Source organism: Egretta garzetta, unplaced genomic scaffold (assembly GCF_000687185.1).
Source record: "Egretta garzetta isolate BGI_Z169 unplaced genomic scaffold, ASM68718v1 scaffold1113, whole genome shotgun sequence".
In the NCBI taxonomy this organism is placed as follows: domain Eukaryota; kingdom Metazoa; phylum Chordata; class Aves; order Pelecaniformes; family Ardeidae; genus Egretta; species Egretta garzetta.
In genome coordinates, this window is record NW_009259228.1 from 22,219 (window position 1) to 30,961 (window position 8,743).

Consider the following 8,743-nt stretch of genomic DNA (forward strand, 5'->3'; position numbering starts at 1 on the left):
GGGAAAGCAGGGACTTCCATATGGTCAGGCTCTGTTGCAGAGTTGGACAGCTGGTCTTATCCCAAAGTTGACCTTACCAACACCATCTCACAGCTCCCCATCAACCTCTTTGCTCCTGACCATGGGAAGAGCAAGGGCTGCTCATTGATGCATGCACATATTTCGATGCCTCATGAACATCACCACCATGGGCTGGTTCAAGGAACAGCCATCCCAAAGACAATGTTTCTGGCTCTCCTAAAAAACAGGGGCAGGGAAGAAAGAGTGGGGCTCCTGCCAGAGAGATGTTAACAGACTCCCTAAGTATTCACGCTCAGTCTGGGGACACGCTGGATGGATGGAGGTTTGTTGTTGTGAAAGCTTCTCCTGATGTGAGGATTTCCAGAGGAGGATAAACAAGAGTTTCTATTTCTCAGCAGCTAACTGGAGCCCAGACAGAGCTGACCACAAAATAACAGAGGGAAACAGGAAAGCACAGTCTCCTAGTCCCACACTGAGCAGGAGCAGTGCTTCTTCCACCCTCTGGAAGCTCTTCAGGATCTGAAAGCCTGACCCAGGTCACCGCCTGGTGTTTTCCCTGCCTATACTAATTTATCACCTCCACAGTACTCAACTGTTGTGCCCCCCAAGAGCTGCGCAGGGCTGTCAAACAAACAGCTGAGATGGTCTGGAGGAGAGCCGTCCAGGAGCACCGTCCGGGAAGAGGAGGGCTGGGATCTGCGTGCCAAGCCAAGAACCCCAGCGTGGAGCCGGAGCTGCTGCTGCTGGATTTCCTGACCTCGTGGATTTTCTCCTGTAGCGAGAGGGCTCCTGGCTCCCATTCAAAGCTGTCTAGGAAAGCCTCACCGAGTGCTTCCGCCTGGCAGCGGCGACTGCTCCCAGCCCAGTAGCCAGAGCCACGCAGCTCCAGCAAACAAGAAACATCTGCCAGCCTCGTGCAGGAAGCCGGGAGAGCAAGCACCCAGCCCCAATGGGCACCAGCACCCTCCCTTTGTCTTGCAGGGAGGGGATGAAGGTGTAGGTGAGAGCAGAAGACACATTCCTTACCTCCTCCCCTGCCTGCGCCTGCTGGGCAGCACAGAGGCTTTGCCTGAAGAAGCGAGGACCAAGATGCTTGGTGCAAGGTGTAGGCATCAAGGTTGATACCCAGAGACTTAGCTGTGACCCAAAGAATAACCTGATGTTCTTCATGGTCCCTCTTCTCCAGCACAGAACTTCATCTGCAGGGGAAGAGGTGGTTTGGGGGACCTGACTGTGAAACCTCCAGAAACTCACTCAGCAGAAGCAGAGGTGAGGAACTCAAGAGGCTTGGCCCCATCAGTATGTACCATTACATCATCTCAGTTTCAAGAAAAGCTCAAGTGTCAAATGAAAGGGATTCACCATGAGGGAGGCTCTGACACCCTTCCAACAGGATCACCAAAGGAGCTTTCTCCGTGTCCTCCCTTTCCTCCCGTCACCTTGTTTCTCCCCCAGGATGGACACCAAGCCAACTAAACAAACCAGGAGACAGATTTCTGCACAGCACTGCCATACGGAGGCCAGCCACAACACAAGTTTTACAACTGTTTGTTACTGAACTTTTACCCTCTACCTCTCCATTGGGAGTCTCTGCATTTAAGGGCAGCAGAAGGCAGTTTCAACTCTGCAAATCTCTTTGGACATGTCTCAAATTGGACATCCTTTCCTCCAAAAGCCCTGTCCACAGGAACCAAGGAGCCCTTAGACCACAAATGCAGCAGTGTTTGATTTTATGTCCCTTTGGCAGAGATACCCTGTGGGCAGCAATGGTCTGCAGTCCTCCAGGAGAACAGCGCTCATCTCAGGACTGGCAAGTCCACCGTCCCTGCAGGTCAGGAACCCTATTTGGTGATTTTGTAACATTGACCAGGCAAACTTGCTGGCTCACCCCGACGACTGTCCAGGCCACTCCGTTTGCTCATGCACAAGATTGACACCAACACCACAAAATACAGACGCTGGAGGGACTGAAGGGACATCTCCAGGGGTGTGAAATGCCACCTTCCATTTTCACTCAAGGATCAAAATGCTGATGTTGCCTGTGGCCTGCCCGGCCTGAAAGAAATTAGGGAAACGAGGTTGGCAAGCTGATGCTCTTGTTACGAATCACAGCCTATCCAATGCTTCATTTTAATTTACTTGTTGCTTCTTAAATTAACAAGCAGGTTGCAAATCTAACCCAATGTGCTTCTTGTTGGCTTGCTGACTGCATACCCACAAACTCAGAGAATGCAGCCCTCAAAAATGCAGCATCTCAAAAATGAGAGAGGGGGGCAGCACAGAGGCTTTGCCTGCAGAAGCGAGGACCAAGATGCTTGGCGCAAGGTGTAGGCATCGAGGTTGATACCCAGAGACTTAGCTGTAACCCAACAAATAACCTGACATTCTTCATGGTCCCTCTTCTCCAGCACAGAGCTTCATCTGCAGGGGGAGAGGTGGTTTGGGGGACCCGACTGTGAAATCTCCAGAAACTCACTCAGCAGAAGCAGAGGTGAGGAACTCAAGAGGCTTGGCCCCATCAGTATGTACCATCACATCACCTCAGTTTCAAGAAAAGCTCAAGTGTCAAATGAAAGGGATTCACCACGAGGGAGGCTCTGACACCCTTCCAACAGGATCACCAAAGGAGCTTTCTCCGTGTCCTCCCTTTCCTCCCGTCACCTTGTTTCTCCCCCAGGATGGACACCAAGCCAACTAAACAAACCAGGAGACAGATTTCTGCACAGCACTGCCATACGGAGGCCAGCCACAACACAAGTTTTACAACTGTTTGTTACTGAACTTTTACCCTCTACCTCTCCATTGGGAGTCTCTGCATTTAAGGGCAGCAGAAGGCAGTTTCAACTCTGCAAATCTCTTTGGACATGTCTCAAATTGGACATCCTTTCCTCCAAAAGCCCTGTCCACAGGAACCAAGGAGCCCTTAGACCACAAATGCAGCAGTGTTTGATTTTATGTCCCTTTGGCAGAGATACCCTGTGGGCAGCAATGGTCTGCAGTCCTCCAGGAGAACAGCGCTCATCTCAGGACTGGCAAGTCCACCGTCCCTGCAGGTCAGGAACCCTATTTGGTGATTTTGTAACATTGACCAGGCAAACTTGCTGGCTCACCCCGACGACTGTCCAGGCCACTCCGTTTGCTCATGCACAAGATTGACACCAACACCACAAAATACAGACGCTGGAGGGACTGAAGGGACATCTCCAGGGGTGTGAAATGCCACCTTCCATTTTCACTCAAGGATCAAAATGCTGATGTTGCCTGTGGCCTGCCCGGCCTGAAAGAAATTAGGGAAACGAGGTTGGCAAGCTGATGCTCTTGTTACGAATCACAGCCTATCCAATGCTTCATTTTAATTTACTTGTTGCTTCTTAAATTAACAAGCAGGTTGCAAATCTAACCCAATGTGCTTCTTGTTGGCTTGCTGACTGCATACCCACAAACTCAGAGAATGCAGCCCTCAAAAATGCAGCATCTCAAAAATGAGAGAGGGATGCCAAAGATGGAACAGAAGTTGCAAATGGGGGCCTCTCTTTGGAGAAACATCTTGGAGATAATAAATACCTTCTACTAAGGAAAAAAAGAGAAAAAAGCCTAAGAGGAACAGAATGGCTTTGCCCATAGCTTCTGCATGCTATTCACAATCTGGAGGAAGAGGCAGCCTGTCCCAAGAGACTGAGCACAAAAATATTGCTCCAGAGGAAAAAAAGAAAATGGGTAAGGAACGACATCATGTAGGAGGCTCAAACCACAGACACACATTCAGGGAGAAACCTGGGAGGAAAAATAGCAGAAAGCTGCGGACAGGTTTGAGGCACAGACAGACCTGGGAGAGAGGAATTGCCTCTCCGTGGCAGCCATAAACATGTCCCAGCAGCAAGGTGCAAGCCATGGCTTGGCCCAAGGTCTCAAACAGGCTTGGATGGGTCCTTGCACCAGGCCCAGAACTCGCACAGTTTCCAATCAAAGCACCTCTGGCAGCACAACCCCTCTGCCAGAGACTACCCAACCACAAAGGGCTTGTGAAGTCCCTGCTTGTCTTCCCTCTCCAGAAGAGACAGAAGGACAAAGGAAAACAAGATTGTACCACCCTCACCAAAGCTGCTGCCTGTTTTCTGTTCCCTGGGTCCCGCTTCAGCTCTCCAATAGCTGAGGAAAAGAGAAAGCTGCACAATCACCAGCTGTTGGCAGTAAGCGGGTCTGTCTATGCTCTTCTTGCTTTCCCTCTCAAACAATAAATATCCTTCATCAAGTTCTTCATTGCCAGCTTACTCGAAGAAAAACAACTGGTAGGCAGCTACACCTAAACCACCCAGAACAGCAAACAACCTACCCAAGTCAGTAATGCAACAAACCCAAAGAACAAACCAGCTACCCAAGAGCTTTCTCTCTGGATGAAGGATTGCCCCCCCAGCCAATACAGGCCACCAAAATTACAATACTCCACAGAAAGATTAGCAGGCCCCTTATCTCAGGAGCTGATAAACCAGGACTGCTCATGCCCATGTCTCCAGCATCATGGGGAGCAGCACACCATCAGGGAATTCTGGCAAGTGCTGGGATGTGCTTCCCAATTGCAGTGGGATCTTCACCTCCCACCACCACCGCTCCACCCTTCTCCCTGAAAGCAAGGAGCCTGTCCCACCATAGTCTCTGCAGAAGAGCCAATCTTCCAAGCTGACTTCCACAGAGAGAAAGCACACTACTCTGCAGGTTACTTGCTGCCAGTCCATGGAAAGGTCTGAAGGAAACAAGCAAGCAAATGCTACGTCCCACCCCACTGCTGAACACAGACCCTTAAAAAATCACGAGCAGATGGGAGACACCACCTGGGCTAGCACCCAGGTCACGAGCTGAAAACAGCAGTTGTCTGCACGTGACAGGGCCAGTGGTTTAAAGGTATCAAAGACAGTTTTTAAATTACGCCCGTGATTTATGATCTAACACTTAAGTGATGTTTGAGACTCTAGGTGAGCAAGAATAGCCTGTGTAAGGAAAGAGGAGACTGAAGTTTTGTCTGGAAGCCTGGCAGAGAATCATAGAATAGAATTGTCTAGGTTGGAAAAGACCTTTAAGATCATCAAGTCCAACCATTAACCTAACCCCGCCATCCCACCACTAAACCATGTCCCTAAGCACCTCATCTGCCCTTCTTTTAAATACCTCCAGGGATGGGGACTCGACCACCTCCCTGGGCAGACCATTCCAGAGCCTGACAACCCTTTCTGTGAAGACATTTTTCCTCATGTCCAACCTAAACCTGCCCTGGTGCAACTTCAGACCATTTCCTCTCGTCCCATCGCCCGTTCCCAGGGAGCAGAGCCCGACCCCCCCTCACTCCCCCCTCCTCTCAGGCCGTTGTAGAGGGCGATCAGGGCTCCCCTCAGCCTCCTCTTCTCCAGACTCACACAGCATTTGAGGGGCGGCCTCACCAGCACCGAGTACAGGAGCACGGTCACTGCCCTGCTCCTGCTGGCCACACTATTCCTGATACAAGCCAGGATGCCGTTGGCCTTCTTGGCCACCTGGGCACACTGCTGAGGTGGGTGCATGAAGGCATGAACACACCACGAAGCGGGCTGGGACAACAGGGGGCAATGAAATAAAAACTGAGCTCTTATCTTGCAGCCAGGACTTAGGACCTGGTGTTGGCTCTGCCAAGGCATGTGGGAAAGCGGTGTGGGGGAGGAAGAGCTCTCGCTGCCGAGACGCAGAAGACTGCAAACTGCCAGGGCTCCTCCGCTTTCATCTCCTCTCCGCCTCCCGGGGCGAGCAGGTGGTTCAGAGGCAGACGCTTCCCTGCCTGGGCTGGCAGCTCTCCACCTCGCCCTGGAAAAGAGACATCCCAGGCCTCCCAGCCTGTTTCAGAAAAACGAATGAAGAACATACTCTGTGCCATGGAGAAGCCAAGGCAGAGCTCAAGAGAAGAGGCAGCTTTTAGCCTTCCTTTGCATTAAAATCCCTTCCCTAAACATAAACGGGATGGGTGAAAGGTGGTGTGATGTACCTTGAGTGTATGAAGAGATGGACATGTACCCAAGAAAGTTTAAAACAAGACCCACATTACAGACAATAATAACTGTAACTGCTAAAACGCGTGGTAGACAACCACGAACCTAGGCTCTGAGCAATCTCTTGACTAGCTAGACTTGGTACCAAAGTGTATTGATCTTCCCACAAGATACAAGGTGCAACGAAGCAGAAACTTGGACCAGATGAGCACATAGCACCAGCGTAAGTGGATCTCTAATTACAACTGTTAACCAGGACAGAAAACATCAGGCTTTGGGGATGGGATTACAAGAGATGCTGTCTCCAGGCTGATTTCCTCAGGTACCTGATATCTTCTGCCTGGTCCTCTTGGCGATGAAAGGAGCAGGCGCAGGCAAGCTGCCTGGGAAAGGTACAGCCTCTACCCGGACCCACCGGTCCTGCCATCACGCTATGGCAGGTCGCAGCCGCCTGGCTCTCTGCTGCAACAGCCTAAGAAGGGACAAATTCAGATCTTGACACCAAGCTGCACGAGATGGAGCACCCAGTGTTAGAGCTGGGGGTTGTGGCCATGCACAAGCAGAAACACCATCCTCTTTGTTGTACAGACAGGCGAGGGGATGCAAACAAGCCAAGGGACTGGCCCAAAGTCAATGGGTGGTAAAGCTGGGAAGTAAATTCAGGCAATGTGACTTCCCATCTGGGGTCTTCACATGAGACAAAAAGCTCCCAGTAGAGGTTTTGGATGGGAAAGCTGTTGGTCTCCTGCTGGGTCTTTGTGTTGGGCTGTCAGAGCTGGCAGCTGCCCCCCAGCCCAGTGTCCCTGGGCAGAGATGTCTGGGGAAGCAGGGTACATCAAGTGGGAAAGCCTGGAGTGCTGTAAGAGGCACCCCGCTCTCCAATTAGCCTAATGAAATCAAAGCTGGGTCACAGCTGCAGGTGGCCGGCAGCGCGGCGGATGCTCTGATGCACAGATAAGCAACAGGAGATGCAGGTAGGGCCGGGAGCAGAAGGACAGGCTGAGCACCACTGCTCTCTTCCCCACTCAAAGCCTGACTACAAGAAAGGGGGAAGCCACTGGTACAAGGCGGCCTTGTACATCGCCTAAAAAAAAGCGCCACTCCCAACCTGAGCACCACCAATGCTTATTGAGCCAAAAAACCGTACCCCACAGTCAAGAAACGCATTCCCCCTATGAGATTTCTATTCTCCCCTCCCTCCCCATCCTTCCCTGTTCCTCCCAAACAACCGCTGACAGGGAAAAATTAGGAAGCTGGTTTCAGGAAATGCATCCAAGCCATTTTCACTGAGAAGAATTTGCAATGGAAATAGGTCTGGCAGTTCAGCTTCCTGCTTGCTTTAAATCCTAACACATATGTATTTTTACAGCAAAAAAAAAAATGGATAAGGAAACAAGGTGTTTGCAGCTGGGAAGTTTCAAGAATTGTTTTGATAATGCTTTTAAGTGTTCTACATTTTTTCTTTTAACATTTAATGGATAAGAAACTTTTTAAAAGGCTGGTTTTTGGAGCAAAATAATATTACAAGAGTATTGGTGAGCTCCAGCCTCCAGGAATGAAATGGTGCATGCAGCACATGTTCTATCCCACTACAGCTCCTGCAGCCGAAAGATCCAGACAGCGAGGCAGCAGCACTGGGATTGGGTGGAAAGAGGTGGAAGCTGATGGCCAGCAGCAGAAAAGCAGACAAATTAGCATCTTGGGACAGCAGTAGCCCTGTCTGCTCCTGCCCATGCAGCTCTCACCCTCTGGATGGCTCATCAGCCCTGCACAGAAATAAGGTCCTCTTGTCTGGGGATGGCTCAAGCCCCCCTAGAAGACGACACAGGAGAGGATCTCTCTCTGCAGGGACAGCCAGCTCTAGCTGGGTTGGACTCAGACAGGCGTATCTTGGGGTACCTTTTGGGTAGTACCCAAGTTGGCTCCCCCAGTTTCCCTGGACAGCACCCAGGATTTTTTACTGGAAGGGGAAAAGCAACCTCCATCAACCTCCACCTCCAACCTCTCACATATGGTATATCACAGGCTGCTAATCACATCCCCTGAAGTTTTATCTTTCCAGGGAAAGATGGTACAGCATCTCTTTTTCCCCCTCATTTTTTAAAGCAGGGTAGCGCAGCACAGGTGCAATAGTGTCACCTCCGCAGGCTAGCTGAGAGACAGTCCATCTTGGGATGAGGGGAGACCACTGAGTTGTCTTCTTGCCTTTCCATTCCTAATGGGACACCGAAAAAAATCATGCAGTTCGTTCAAAGACAGAGCTCAAAGGAACAGCTTCAGTGACTCCAAACAGCCAAAATCAGATACTTCCAGAGTGCCTCCTTTATTAGTGAGCCATTTAATTTACGTGATCAAATATAACGATCATTCCGCACTCATTTAGCCCTTGCAGTGCCTTTGAGGGCACACACCCTCATTTATTAGCAGAGCAGGGACAAAGGGGAAGAAGGTACCACAACAAAAAGCAAACCTGCAGGGCTCACTTGAGCAAATCTGGGAGAAGGAGCTGGGGAAAATGCATTAGAAAAGCAAGTGATGGGGCATCTTAGGGAGCCAACGACAAGGGGGCAGCGGGAAGAGGAGATAAAAGGAAGCAAGCAGGAACCTGCTGGTGGGACCTTATCCCTGCTTCTCCTTCCCACCAGGACACGTTATTAGCAGGGTGACACCATGCTGTCGCAAGTATGAATATGCATCAGTCATTATGCAGC